At 46.3% G+C, this 14,676-nt stretch overlaps 1 protein-coding gene across 1 annotated transcript in view; it reads right to left on the bottom strand.

Annotated features, from left to right (window-relative positions):
- Positions 1 to 14,676, bottom strand: part of TMEM104 (transmembrane protein 104) — a 43,960-nt gene that overhangs the window by 16,295 nt on the left and 12,989 nt on the right.

The raw sequence follows: 14,676 nt of genomic DNA on the forward strand, positions 1-14,676 counted from the left end.
TTGAAAAGGACCTTAAAGCCATCTAGTTCCATCCCCCTGCCATGAGCAGGGACACCTTCCACTAGACCAGATTGCTCAAAGCCCTGTCCAGCCTGGCCTTGAACACTTCCAGGGATGGGGCAAATTGAACTGGGGTTTGCTGCAGCACCAGTCTGTTGCATCTCTTTTAGCTGGGTTACAAAAACATCCAACAAAGATCCATCCTAGAAATTTGGACTACACAGCTTCCCAGGTGAGTTTCTTCTAGCACTCTCCTAGAGCACACAAGGCAACCACGGTGCCAGCCCATGCCCAGAGGTGATGTCCTCTGCAGCCACTGTCACCTCTCTCTGGGCACCAAGTGGCACTCAAGCCCCACCTTGAAGAGGATTTGCTGCAGGAAGAAACAGGCTTTGGCTGTGGTCTGAATGTAGACTGAGAGAAGCTACTTGTGACAGGGAGACAAAATGGGTGTTACAGAAGAGAGCCCTGCCTGTCATCCATGGGATAGCACCAGCTAGTGATACGCTAACAGGTCCAAACACTGTAAGCAGGCAGTGTTTAGAAAGCCACAACACACACAGACCAGGTTAGTAGAGCATCCCAAAGGGATTTTTAAAGACAAATATTCAACATTAATATTTACACATTGCTCTTTTCTGTGACTTCTTAAAGCAGTTCAAGAAAAGGTGTCACCAGAAGTGAAGAACTGGGACTCAAAGGGGCAGGCTGCCGAGCCTCAAGGTCTCTGTCGACCCCAACAGAGTCAGGGACAGAACAGAATTCAAGCTATTTTAAGACTAGTACAACCCCCAGAAACCTTTTTTGAGACAGTTTCAGAATATCTGCAAGGCAAATTGGAAATGCCTCGCATCACAAGTACTCTCAGACGACCAAAGTAAACCCAGAAGGGGACCAGGGGAGAGAACCCTCGGTTTGACTCGTCACTCGGTGAAGATATATCCTGGTCTGAGGCCATCGCTTACACCAAGTCTTGTTTTTTCTGCTTGGAAAAAAAAAGGACAGGAAGCATGCACAGAATTCAGATTTGTGAAGCAACTGATGGCTATTGGAGGAAACACTGAAATCACACAGAATACACCACCACAGGCATAACTGGCAAGACTAGAAGCTAAACCAGCATTAACAGTTATGACACTTTCAGTTTTAACACAGAAGCAAACCAGCCAGTTAAAAGCCTTTTTTTTTTCTTTAATCTTTTTAATCTTCTCCCTCTTGTTCCTTTCTTCTAATCAGGAGCTTAACCCTACTCTCCTGCTCTCTACAGACTGCCATTCTGTCCTAGGACAGCACACAAACCCCAAAGGACTAAATAAACTTTAGACTGAAGAGCAATGTAGGGCAACGACCCAGAGCAAACCATAGACACCAACTCTCTTACTGAAAATTATTCTTGAGTTTGTGACTAATCTCTTTCAACCTCCTCTCCCCCAAAACAGACACTGCTCAACACAGCCTCCCTTCAAATCACGTTAATAGCTCCTGCGTCAGCAAGCGCTGAAACACAAAGAGACGGACGAAGGATGGTGATAATTAAGGAACAGGTGTCTGCTGCAAATGAGAATGCACCAGAACCAATTGGCAAAACAGCCCCTCAAACCATAGCAAGGATTGACACAAAATCACCGAGCACACAGCTGTGTGTGAAATCCAGATTGGTCTCACACACTGAGGAAAGAGCTGTGTTAAGGTAGAGGTGGGACTGAAAAGCACCAAAAGCATCATTAGGTGCTGGAAGAACCTGTGTCTCTTATATGCTCCCCAACATCTACTAAAGAAGCAGAAAGAATTCTTCTGATTTACTCTCCACCTTCTGCAGTGATTCTCCAGTGCTCAAAGCACCCTAAACAATTAAATCCATTGAGCAAAGCTTTCAGCTCTGCTCCTCTCTGGGCGTTACTGCTCAGCTCTCCGGGAACAGACCCAGGTCGTTGTGCTTGAATGGCTGGATTCCCCTCCCATCCTTTAGCATGATCAGTATCTTCTGCTCTTAACAAGATCCTGGAGCTGGTCCAAAGGAACCAAGTGAGAGATTAATTCTAGTGCAATAAAAATTTATTACCTTTTCCACTTGATGTCCATTAGTGATCCAAGATGGATATCCATGGATCAATACAAACAATGCTAAGGCCTGCAATGAGATAAGGGGTGCCCTGCTCTGTAGGGATTTGTGCCAACCACTTTTATGAATGGAAGCCACAGCACACACTGGACTGCTTAGAAGGAGAAAGGCTGGGCAGAACAGGGCAGTAAAGAGCCAGATTAACATAATTTTGAAGTGCAGTGGTGTACAGCTCCACCAGATTGAGCACAGGGCAGGACAAAGGGGTCAGCTCCTCACCAACAGCCAGGACACAAGGAGCAAGGACTTAGTCCTTGGATTAGAACTAATCTCATCATCAACCCTCAGAAGAGTCCCAAGGCCAGGAACCCTATTAAAAACATCCCCAAAAGCACGAGAAGAGACCACAGTGCTTAGCAGGAGGATGTCTACTTTCTCTACCTCGCTGTGCCAAACACCTCAATGCTCTTCCGACCCATTAAGTTAATTAGTTTCATAACTTCTCCCTAAGGAAAAAGTAAATCCAAATAAGCACTTCAGACACATACCCAAACTTTCCACCTGATGTTTCCCAAGATCAGGTCTCTCCCAGAGGGAAATAATTTACAGGGTGCTTCACTACACATGTAATTCAAACTATCTAAAACCTACATAGAAACCTGCACCAGTCATCGCTGCCAGAAATCGAATATGCAGAGCCCCAACACATCAAAAAGCTCTCCCAAGTTTTCCAGTTCACCTCTTGAGCCAGCCAAGATATGTTCTAGGAGTTTATCATTCTCTTCCTAAGATTCAGCAAATTAACCCAAGGCAGAATGACCATAGTCTACTTTGATTAAAGATTTTTCTACTAGTGAAGTGGTTTCGTATTAGAAACAAACAGGTGCATGTGGCTGATTCATTGCTAAACTCAAAGGAGGTAAAGGAATGCTTCCCTTGGCTAAGGAGGAGAATTGGATCTATTAAATACTGTTCATATTCACAGGATGGCAGAGAGAAACCTTTACAGTGCTTTTGCACAGGGCTGCCTATTAAGAGTGATTCCCTAATTTCTGTCCAAACTCCTCCATTGAACAGGAAAGGCCAGAAAAGTCCCCAGGCTCATAGTGGAGGGTATGTGGAACCCACACATAGCAAATAAATGTAAAATCCTTTCTTTTTCTTTCCTTTCTTATGCTGAAAAACAGCGTGAAGATCCAGCATGCTAGTGTCTGAAAAACCCCTGTTTTTCTTGCTTTTACTGACATTTCCAGTCAGAAAATGAGAAGCCAGTGAGGGTAGAAGAAAGAACAGCAGCTTGTCGCCCTGGATTACACTCTTCCCTGCAGGTTAGTAGGAGCCACGAGCAGCACACCAGCTCGTTCAACCCCTGGGAGGGTCTTCAAATCCATTCCTCCCACCAAGCCAAGCCATAGCAGTACAGGCACCAAGGTTTGGGAGCTTCTCTGAGCCGGCAACTCAGCTGACACCACTTTCCCAGCCTCTGCACCTGTCAGCTCTCAGTATTTCAAAATGAAAAAGCAGGCTGGTCAACTCGAGTCTTCTTGCCACAGGGGAACTAGCTAGGGCTTACCATTGCCTGGAATATATTTTTATATATATTTATGTATTTCTAAAAGTATATTTTATTAAAGCTCTTATGTTAAAACTTGGTTATGTAACCTTGTTTATTGGCTTATCTTAAAAAAGCAAAGAGTAAGATCAAGCGTTAATAGGACATCTGGCTGGTTTTTATCAGCTTAGTTTCAGCCAAGAGGACCACCAAGAGGGCTCTCAACCACTAAGTGATGGCCAGCTAATGCCAAGAGTCTTTCAGACCATACAAACATGCCTCAAGCCAGTCAGAGGGCTGTTTGACCAAACAGGTTCTTTATTGACCTGAAGGGTCCATCCATCACTCTGAACCAGTACAATTCAATAGCTTTCATCTGCTTCCCAGCATGTGGCTTTCACAGAGGCAGCCAATACAGCTCAGGAAGCACAATTAGCATCCCAAACGTGGCGGATTCATGTATTAGATGCAGTAGTTACAGCATTATGGCTAGTGCCTGCCTGCATACATTTGCAAGAGGACCATCTCAAAAGCCAGCCTCGTTCATAACTGTCATCAGAACTTGCTTGTTTTTATGCTCCACAAACTCATCTGTAAGAATTTCATCTGTCTTTGGTGCTTGCCAAGTAGTGAATTAAAAACAGTAGCTATTGCTTCTTCTTGATTCAGAACCTGGAAGCGTTCAGACAAGTTGGGTAGAAGCAGGATATTTACCTGAGCAAAGTGAGACCATGAAGATTAATCTTGTTAAATACAGCAAATGCACCAGGAGCAGAGCATAAAGTTTGACAGTTTTTGAATACATGCATTTATGCAGCACAGGGCTGTCATACCAATGAGAAGTTAATAAGTTCCAGATAACGGGACAATGATCCCTCAGTTTTAATGTGAAGATAAGAGGTAAAAGAGATGTTGTAGCACTCACTTCTTACATATCTATCTCCCTTTGGGCCCCAGCCACCCTGCCTTTTCCTTTTCTCCCCCTTTCAGCCTTCCACAGCCTCATTCAGAAACAGAACCTAGCCCAAACCAAATCATTCCTTGGAGTTCTTGTCCCCCCCTTGACAGAAGCGACGACATCTCAGACAAGCTTCATTTTAGGATGGTATCAACTCCATCTCTGCAGATACCAATGTTTAGATTTCACAGCTGTTGAGCAACAGTACCTCTGTCCCACAAGACAGAGCACAGCAATAACCCCACTCTGATGGGGGGCAAGCTGACATCTGATGAGAAAGTCACTGGTTTAACAAAATGGATCACTCTCCTTGGTAGACTTTGACACCTTGGCAGGAAAGCTGAGGGTTTGGGTGCTTGATCCAGGACTGTGGGTACACAGCATTCCCACAGCAAAGCATGACGCCGACAGACTGAACGAGCACTTCCCAGAGGAAGCTTTGTTTGATTCGGTGCTCAAGGAAAGTCTCCTTGAGCACGGCAGGAAAAAGCAGACATTTCTTACATGCTGTCAGGAGTGGCAACTCTGACACCCGCTCTGCTTCTGCAAGACGTCCCCGAGCTCAGAGCTATTTCACAACTCAGATGAGCCCTGGAAGGGACAGAGGAAACAATCCAACAAAACCAGACCGTGCAAGTACAGAGAACAAATGAGATGTCAGGAGAACCGGGATGCTCTGTTCCCACCTCGGGTGCTTTCCACTAGAGTGTGTCACATCCAGGGGGAAAAAAAAAAAAAAAAAAAAGCCCAAAAAGCAAAACTTGATTTACCAGCATGGACACAAGTCAGAGGTTTTACCCCTGGTTGGAAGGCTGAACCAAACTATTGTCTTCAGTAATTTCTTAGGAATGAGTGCCTATTCACATCCTCAGAGAATTTTTAGAGCTGACTTTGGAGAGAAATATTAAATGCAAGGTGCTTTCCCCACACCTGTTTGGGACTCCTAGATAGAGAAAACAGCTTAATCACATTTCAGCAGCTCCAACACACACCTGCAGCCTCTGGTAGCTCCTCTGCACCCACTTCAAGTTGTGCTACCCCACAGCAGGCTCCAGTCACTCCTGCCACAGCCTCAGTACTTTTCAGATAAAGCATACCAAGGGAAAAGGGTCTCAAGCACTGTGTCCCCTCTGCCATCTCTCCTCCCCTTCACTGGGGTGACAAGGCCATGTTTCTGTCCTGCATGAGCTCATATCTCGAGCTAGAGAGCCAGATGGCCCATCAGTGAGGGCGGCGATCCAAGCTTTCCTTGGTAAAGCTTTACCCCTTGCAGTGGACAGTACAAATATAAATACATGAAAAGAGTCTGATTGTTCAGGAAGGAGCTTTTTAGAGAGATGGAAAAAAAAAATAAAGCTGAAAATCCACAGCCTCTCAAGGCTGGAGGCAGGGCTGCAGCAGGGGCCATGCTGATAGGCAGCAAGTTATCAGCAGACAAGCTGTTATGAAGCTCAAAGTTGGTTGAAAAGAGATAAACCAGCTACAGAACAAGGATTGCTCAAAGAAGTTGGGAGGCAAGAGGGATTTTAACCTCCAGATCCCCTGTAGAGTCAGGAAGTCACAATGGAGGGAGGATGCAGCTGCCAGACATCCCACAAGGAATATTTATAGATAAAGAAACAAGGGCAGTATCGCTTTGGGTACAGCAGGCATCTGCTGCCACAGCAGCTCCGGTAATTAACGTGCCGCTCTCGGGACACCTGGCAGAGGTTTAGAGTCATAACTCACAGGAGGCGTATTCCTGGCACTGAGGAACCTTCCCCCACCTTTTCCCCCAATTCCTTCAGGCAGGGAGGAGATATCCTCCAGGAACTAAGACCTCAGCTGCTGCCAGGCTGGTTTTTGCCAGCGAAGTGAGTGGCTTTTGAACCACTCACGCCCACAGTACCCTTTAAGCTGGATGCTGCCTCTCATGGTTCCAGTGCTACAGTGATCCCAGAGCCTCTTCCCAAATGGAAGACCTTCTGCAAGAGATGGAAAGAAGGACTTGTGTCCCCAAAGCTACTGACTTCAGCGGATCTGAATATTATTGATAGATTTTCAAAGGCTCTAGCCCACCACCAAGTTTTGATTTTGACTGCTCAGCCAGCAAACAAATGTACTTGTCCCAGCTCCTTACAAGTTCTGACCTTGCTGGGCATCCAGCACAACAAGCCAGCATCTGAGCAGCCTCTAAGTGCAGCTCTGGGAGGCCAAGGCAGAAGCAGCCCACAGACAGCAAGGCAGTACCTGAGGGTGCTGCTCTCCTCTCCCTTCCCCATCCTCACTCAGGGCCACAGCCTGTTTCTGGAGCTGGCCCATCTCTGAGCACCAGAAACTTTCCATTTTGGAAAGAACACTCTGGAATACTGAGTTCTTCCTCCACTTAAATTGAAGGAATTCAGGCGCAAAGTGTTTTCAGAAAGTCATTCAGTGCAAAGATTGCATTCCCTGGCACACCTGGGGTGTGCAGGACCACAGCCAGCGGCAAGCTTGCACTCTCTGGGGTAAATACGCTTCCATTATCATTTTTCACAACAAGAGAAAGATAGAGGCCAGCAATAACCCCGAGGTGACTGGCATCTAATTTTTCATCATTGGAGTATTTATGGCACAGCCGTTTGCAGCATCTTGTAATCACTTTACCGCCTCCTTGACCCCTGGCTCCCCCTTATTCTGCATCTCCTAATTGCATCTGAACAAGCAGGAGGGAAGCAGCAAAGTGGATGGATGCAGGAGAGCTGAATGGTTGGGTTGTGATACTTGGAAGGGCAGCAGAGATGCTGCAGAGCCAAGTTTGGCTGTACCCCCACCACCAGCTTGCTTTGATCTCCCACAGGGTAGGAAAGTGGAGCTTTCCTCCTTCCTGACACTGGGTGACCTTGAGAAGCTGTCCCTTGCCTGCCCAGTTTATTAGCACTGTACAAGGGATTAATGAGTTCCCTCCAACAAAGTGCGAGGGCATCATCCTTATACACGGATACTTCCCGAAATTCCTGCATATTCGTAGCCTCTCCTGGCAGGGCATTGGCAACTACAACAATATTTATATTGACTACAGAAGCCCCTGGGATAGACAGCACAAAGTGAGGGAGATGTGGACCAGCATGACACAGATGCACAGAGGGCCCTGCAAACATATCAAGCTACAAGCTGTCAGGGGTAGGAGGTACTTGGGCTCAGCAAGGATGAATGTTCCTGAAGGCCACTAACCCCTTGTCTGCCACAACACCTACAGTGCCCCCACAACAAGGCCGTTATTTTCCCTCTTTACTTTTTCCCCTACAAACTTCTCAGTTGAGTCCCACAGGGTTCTCCAGTTGCCTGGAGGATTCAGCTTCAGGGACAGCATTAACCCGATCACTGTGTCAGGGAGGAGTTGCCTGAAGGGAAGGAAACATCCCACACTTTGTAGCTACTTAGCAGCAGCACAAAAGAAGAGATAAAGCTTTGGTGCCCGGGGCTAGTGGGGTGTCTGTTGCTCTCAGAGCCTTCCCTGTACAGTGCACACCAAACCAGTGCAACAGGCTTCAGAGATCAACTCTGCCCCAGAGCATTATACCGACTTCAACTTACAAGATAAATCCCAGCTGCATTATTTGTATTTATAGTCCTGCTTACAGAAGCATGAGCCACGTGTGGGATTTGCTGATGTAGTTCAAAAATCCACATTTTTGGACAAGAGCGTCAGTGATCTCACCCAGACATAAAGTGCAATTTAGGATGATATTAAGAAGTTGCAGACTTATTTAGGAGTATAAAGATATACCAGTCTGTCCAGAGCTCTTTCCTCTCCAGCCGCTGGTAATGTTTGAAGAGGCATAACTGCACAGTTCTCCAGCCCTGGTGCTTTCTACCTGCACATTAAGGAATTAAACGATCATTTCAGGGGATGAGAGATCAAGACTGCTGTCTTACTCGAAAATGCTGATGTGAATCAGGCAGGCAGCAAGGTCAGACCTCTGTTTAAAAACAAAGCTGATGTTAAAGCACCGAGCAAAATACTGGAAAATATGCTGTTGAGAAAAAGGCTTATATTGCATTTCCCAGGGGAGTGTTTAGCTGACTTAACAGGTCTTCTCCAACTCTGGCTTCTAGGATGGTGTCGCTACCACAGCACAAAATAACACTGCACAGGGGATGTTTATTACTTATTTTCTACAAGTGTTCTGAAAATGAAAGATTTGTGAGTCTGCTGAAACAGTCTAGTCCAAGAAAGGAATTTTAAAAGGCCCTTTTTAAACCGTTACAACTTGGTGTAGGGAGCGGGTGATCACAAATATCAGTTCTGACACCTGCCCTATTTGGGAGAAATTGGTCTCCAGTATCAGGAGAGAACAGTGTCAGCTTTGGTGCCTTGCTGTCCAAGTGAGCTGACTCCAAAGGACAGCTTTATTCAGGGAAAGCAGCAGCATGGCCTCTCAGCCTTGCCAGGGTGGCTGTGCTGGGAAGAGGGGCTGTGGTTTAAGCCCAGTACCGCCACTGGTGAGTTCCCACCTGCAGGAAGTGCCCAAAAGCAAACAGAGAAGTGTGTCTGAGCTCACCAATGGTCTCTGCCCATCACAGCAGCCACGTTGCTTCTCTTAAGGGCTGGTAGCCCCTGCAGCACACCTGGCCGGGCATATAAGCAGCAGCACAGCACCCTTCCCTTCCAGACAGCCTTTGCCAGCCTGCTGGAGGTGGGACAGGAGAGGGACAGGATTGGGCCTTTGGAAAAGCTCAGCATCCAAGTGACAGCACAACCCAAGCTCCACTTAGGAAAAACCCACTTCTCATTGTGAAGTGAACAGACAGCTCTGTACAGAAAACACATTCCAGTCCCCTGCACTATTGATTTTCCAGTGAAAAGAGACAAGCTAATCCATTAATGCTAGTTGCTTCAATCCATAGTCTTGCAGTTGCTTCACTCTGGTACCAAAGGCTGACTCTCCCATCCAGCCCTAGCAGCAGGGAGCTTTGCCTTCTGGCTGATGTTTCTTTTACTCAAAATGCCATCAAGTTACAAGGAAGCAAGAAAAATCACACATCAGAAGCTGAACTCCAGCTCTTAGGTCACTAGTACGACAAGTTTATATTTCATCCTCACAACACCACACTTGTCTGCCTCTCCTCCTGCCAGCTCAGGAAGAACCTCTTATTCACAAGGCCAGTTATTATCTGAAGTTTCCTTTGCATTAGGAAGCACAAGGGCTGTGGGAACCTCCAGAAGAGCCAGTTCATCTGTCACAGGCATATGATGAGCGAGCAGTCGAAAGAATTTATTGATGAGCCCACGGAAGAATGGACCAGGATGAAGGAGGCAGGATTTATACCATATTAACAAGGCTGTGTGCCAATTTCAACCTATTAGTTGCGCAATAAAAAGAGCTGAGACTTGCCTTCCCATCCCATATCCAAACATCATTTATTTTAGCTGAACTTGGCTCTTGTACTTCTTCAACTACTTCAGACCAAAGCAACAACTTAACTGACCTCACTTTTTGGAAGCTGACTAGATGAGAGGCATGAGAAGACTCCAATCAGCCCCCGAGACTGGGCTTTTAGCCAAGCAAAGCTGTATTTCAGAGGCACCTGTAACATTTAGGGCTACTGAAATTTATGCTTAATGCAGTTCTAATTCGTCTCCTGCCAGAGCAATGGCTCAAAACTCGGGTGCCTGTGTACACAGTAATGGCACAATATTCTGGATCCTTGAGAAGCTTTTCCCTATTTTGAAGGCTTTCAGAACTGCATCTATGCACAGAAGTAACAGCTGCCTTTTTTGCACATTTGTTTCTATTTCTATATCAGTATCATAATAAACCACATCAAAGCATTTGTGGTAAGGAATATAATGTGGTATTTTTGGCAAGAAGGTCTTACCATGAATAACTTCTTATAGGATATGCAGGGTGACATGCTAATTCTGCCCCAGTCCTGATGCATCCTTACTGCAAGCTGAGGTAACCTAGAACACAACAATGCTACAGTTTAAGCAATTTATTTAAACAAGGTGATGGCTTCACACCATCAGGATAAACTTCCATCAGCTTTTCTTCCTTTTTACTGGCTTACTCTGGAAGCCCAGGACAAACACCCCAAGCCTTTTTCATTGAAGTGCTGCGAACTCAGCCCTCCCTGCTCCAGCCAGTGGGGCAGGTTCCTTCCCCACCACTGGTTCTCAAGGTCTGTAGACACTGAGACCTGTAAGAATAAATATCCAGGAGATAGCAGCTGTGACCCATTTATTACCGGATGCTGCTGCAGGGCACAGCTGAGGAAGGCAGGGCAGAGGAAAAGCACTTGCTGCAAAGGGAACAGCAGAGCAAACCCAGGTGCCCTTGGAAACAGCACTCTGCTCGCAGCACTGCTCCAGCTCTGTTGCTCCAGCTCCCAGTTGGCAAGAGACAGCTTAGATCAAGCATGGATGTTCAAGTACTGCCATGAGGGCTCCTCTCATAAGCACTGCTAGGAAGCAAAATATAAAGCAAAAAACCCCACCAAAAAAAATAAAGCTACAGAGGCCAGAAGGCAACCACAGACAGGCCACAAAAGCACTGAGTGCTGAACAAGCCGATGAAACTGCCCTAGTGCAGGTAAACACATCTGGAAAGATCCGTTTTGACAACGAAAATCAGAGCTACCTTTACCCAGAGCAGGGTGAAGGCACAGCTGGGAAGGAGAAGCGCTGAAGAGGGAAGCAGAGCACGTACACCGGCGGCACAAAGCACGGCGCTCCAGCCCAGAGCCGGAGCGGGCCGGGAAGGCAGCACCGCGCCGCGGCGGACGGGATCTACATCAACACTTATCAGCACAGCCCTCACATTTGCCGATTAAGTTCTGCTGGCACTGAGCAATTGTACGTGTGTCCTCAGACTACCTCCTCCTCACCCCCCTGCACAGCCTCCCGCAGCTGCAGCCCAGCCCCGCGCTGGTCACTGATCAGAGCGTCGGGCCGGGGTGACATTGTCCCCTCCTGAAGAGGGATGGTAAGCGCCTGCGAGCCCGCTCATTTTATTCACTGCACAAGCACGTTTCCAACTGGGATAATCTCCATTAAACCATCTGCACTCCCATCCTCGCCCGGCCTGCACCCGCTGGGCTGCCTGCGATACTGCAGCATCTGTGAACCGGCACAAGCGGATGCCGCGTCCCTTTCCCAATCAGCTAAAAAAACCAACAGAGACTCAGACAGAACAGATGCACCTGGGAGCTTTGACGCGCTACCGAGCCAGGCTACCAGGAGTACCTGTGCCAGTGCCTCTTCTCAAAGGCATACGGCTCCCCTTGAGAATTTAAGCCATTTCCTTTCCATCATGGGAAGGCACCATGTCCCAGATTGCCAGAAGAGGAGGGCTGAAGAGAAGAGAGGTTTTAACTTCAACAGCTGCCCTGGTGCAGAAGAGAAGCGTCATTTGCCAGGTCATGAAAGCAGTTTGGATCAGACACTCTGAATGGCTGCTGATCCCCAGGATTTAATCTCTTATTTATTTCAGTATCTGCTTTCTAGAAACAGAGGCTATCATGTCACATTTCTACATCACTGGAACAGACAGACAAGAAAGTATTATGACGAAAGATCTGCAACTGAAATCCACTGCCCCTGCCCCACAGCCTCCACAGCAGAGGCCCCGTGGACTTTACAGAGAGCATGATAAAGTGACTGCACTGAAGTGTGAATTCAGCAGGGAAAGAACACAACCCCGTCCTCAGCATTGCCAGAGACAGCCAAGGGACTTGGGAGTCACTCCAGCTGTCGAGGACATGACAGGGTGGTGATGGATCTGAAGCAAAGATAGAAAGCCATCGATCTGCTCTAACTGTGATCAGTGCTTGCCTTCAACAAGGTCACTGGGCTGCCCAACACACGCCTTCCTTCCAGCCCATTTGCCCTGAGGGGTCTTGCCCTCACAGGCATGGAACAGCATGGGAAGGCTCACTCTGTAAACATCCCAAAAAGGAGGCAAATACTAGCAGCAAGTGATGGGACAGGAGAAGAAGTCTATTTACATATTTCCTGCACTTGCCTTCACTTATTTGTTTTGCAAACCTTTATTTTCCAAAGCAATTTATAAACAAGAAGCGAGACAACCATTTGTTCAGACAAAGGTTAATAGGAGCCTACTGGTCTCTGAAGACTCTGCAGTCACACTTAGGTGTGAAATCCTGGAGCAGCAATAAAGATGCTGCACAGACAAGGAAGTCTCAAGAGAAGAATTTAATCTGTCTAAATATTCTCATTATGTACATAGTTTTCAGCTTCCATTCACAGTAATCAGAGCAGAGACAGCTTCCAGAGGCCTTTTTGGACAATAAGGCGTGAAAAAGGATTTTTACGTCAGTCATTATTCCTCTCTCCATCCCCAGCTTGAAGAGTAAATGTTTGAAATTATTTTTGTTGAAAAGAAGACACGGTGTTGGGAGAGAAAGAGTCGACAGGAGGAAGGCAGCACAGGTCTTTGGCAGACTGGTGGGACTTGGCACAAGACAGCTCCCATTGGCATCATTTGCCCAGAAAACCTCAAATAGATTATTTCTCCTGGTAGTCCAAAATAGGTTTTCTGTGGGGTCATGCACGGAGTATGAAATATAACACTACATATTCAGAGAACTGCTTCACTGGAACGGGCAAGAGGTTCCAGTTACATCCACCCATCTTTCTCCTAAAAGTCATTTTAACCTAAATACAGTATTAGGACGAGGTAAGAAAACTAGAGGCAGACATCTAGGACAAAAGGGCTGATCCAAAAACTCAGCTGTTTTCTTTTGGGATCACAGTGTCCATCTGTCCCCTTGCCACAGGGGAACTTAGTCTGCAAAAAGAGACCTTGTTTGTCCACTGAAACGTGGAACCTGAATTATTCCATCAAGCAAGAATTCAAAAAAGAAAGTTAAGACAACAGAGCAAGTTCTCTGTGGGTATGATCCTCTGGGACCAAGAGAATAGCTGTGCTCTTGATGCATTTCACCCCTCCTGTCATGTTGCCTTTTCCTCTTCAGAAAAGCAGGTTTCAGCTTTTCTTGCATGGTCAAAACTCTACTTCTGTACACGACAAGCTTGGACTAAATGTGTGGAGATAATTACAATGGTTTACTACTGAATTTTTTGCCTGAAGTCAAGTGACTTCCTCCCCCTGCCCTCCTATGGCCAGGTTTCTCTTAGAAAGTTCAAGAGCTCAACTGGTCACTAGTTGTCCACATTGCAAACAGGACAGTGCGGAAAATATTAACCAGGATAGAGGGGGAAAAATATGACCCATCACAGCCAAACTCAAGGATGTGGTCAGTACTGTGGTCTGAATGCTTTATAAATGATTACATCTCTTACCTCTCCCTAGAGAAGTCACCATCATCTCTGTTTTCTGGGGCATGAAAGCAAACAGGTCAAGCAGGGAGTGGGACTAGCAGAACTGGAGGTAGAACAAGTCCCAGTTTACTCCCATAGTCACCCAGTAACAAGCATTAGAGACCTTAAGAGAAAGCCACTTGGAGGTAATGCTGACACCCAACAGTCCCCTGAAAATAGTTCTGGTGAAAATTGCCCCCCAGCAGTAACCCACTACAGACTGGTCTGTTCTCCCACAAACAACCCCTCCGTCCTTCTAAGGGGGAGCAGAGAAAAGCACTGAAACCTCATCCCAGTCACTGAGCAGGAAAGGATTAACACTAGCGAAGACTTTGCAGATATTTATTCTCCAAATCCACAAGACAAGCAGAGGGAAAAGCTCCTCTGAGAGTTATGTACACAGACTGCAAGTCTAATGCTTACACAGTCTTAATTTTTTTAATTTTGCAAGTCCTAACAACAATTATCTTCATGAATTATAGACATAATATCCGAGAGATGCAGGCAGTAATTAATGCATGTCTGCCTTTTCTGACTAGCTCCTTCTGCTGGGTCAGGGAGAGTTATTGAAATTCAGGAAGGAAATCTTCAATCTTCTGGAAGTTTTAAAGAAACAGACCAAGACACAATTTAATAAAGCAATCATATTTCTCTTAAATTATTAAGCAGACTTTGACATTCACTTATATTTCCAAGGCCCAGTTCTTACTTTTGCAATAACACTGGAACAAGTGTACTCAGGGATGTGATCCACTGCACATCCAAAATGTACTAACTGCAAAATTGCCTCAAATAGTCTT

The sequence above is a fragment of the Chiroxiphia lanceolata genome, chromosome 19, assembly GCF_009829145.1.
Source record: "Chiroxiphia lanceolata isolate bChiLan1 chromosome 19, bChiLan1.pri, whole genome shotgun sequence".
Lineage (NCBI taxonomy): Eukaryota > Metazoa > Chordata > Aves > Passeriformes > Pipridae > Chiroxiphia > Chiroxiphia lanceolata.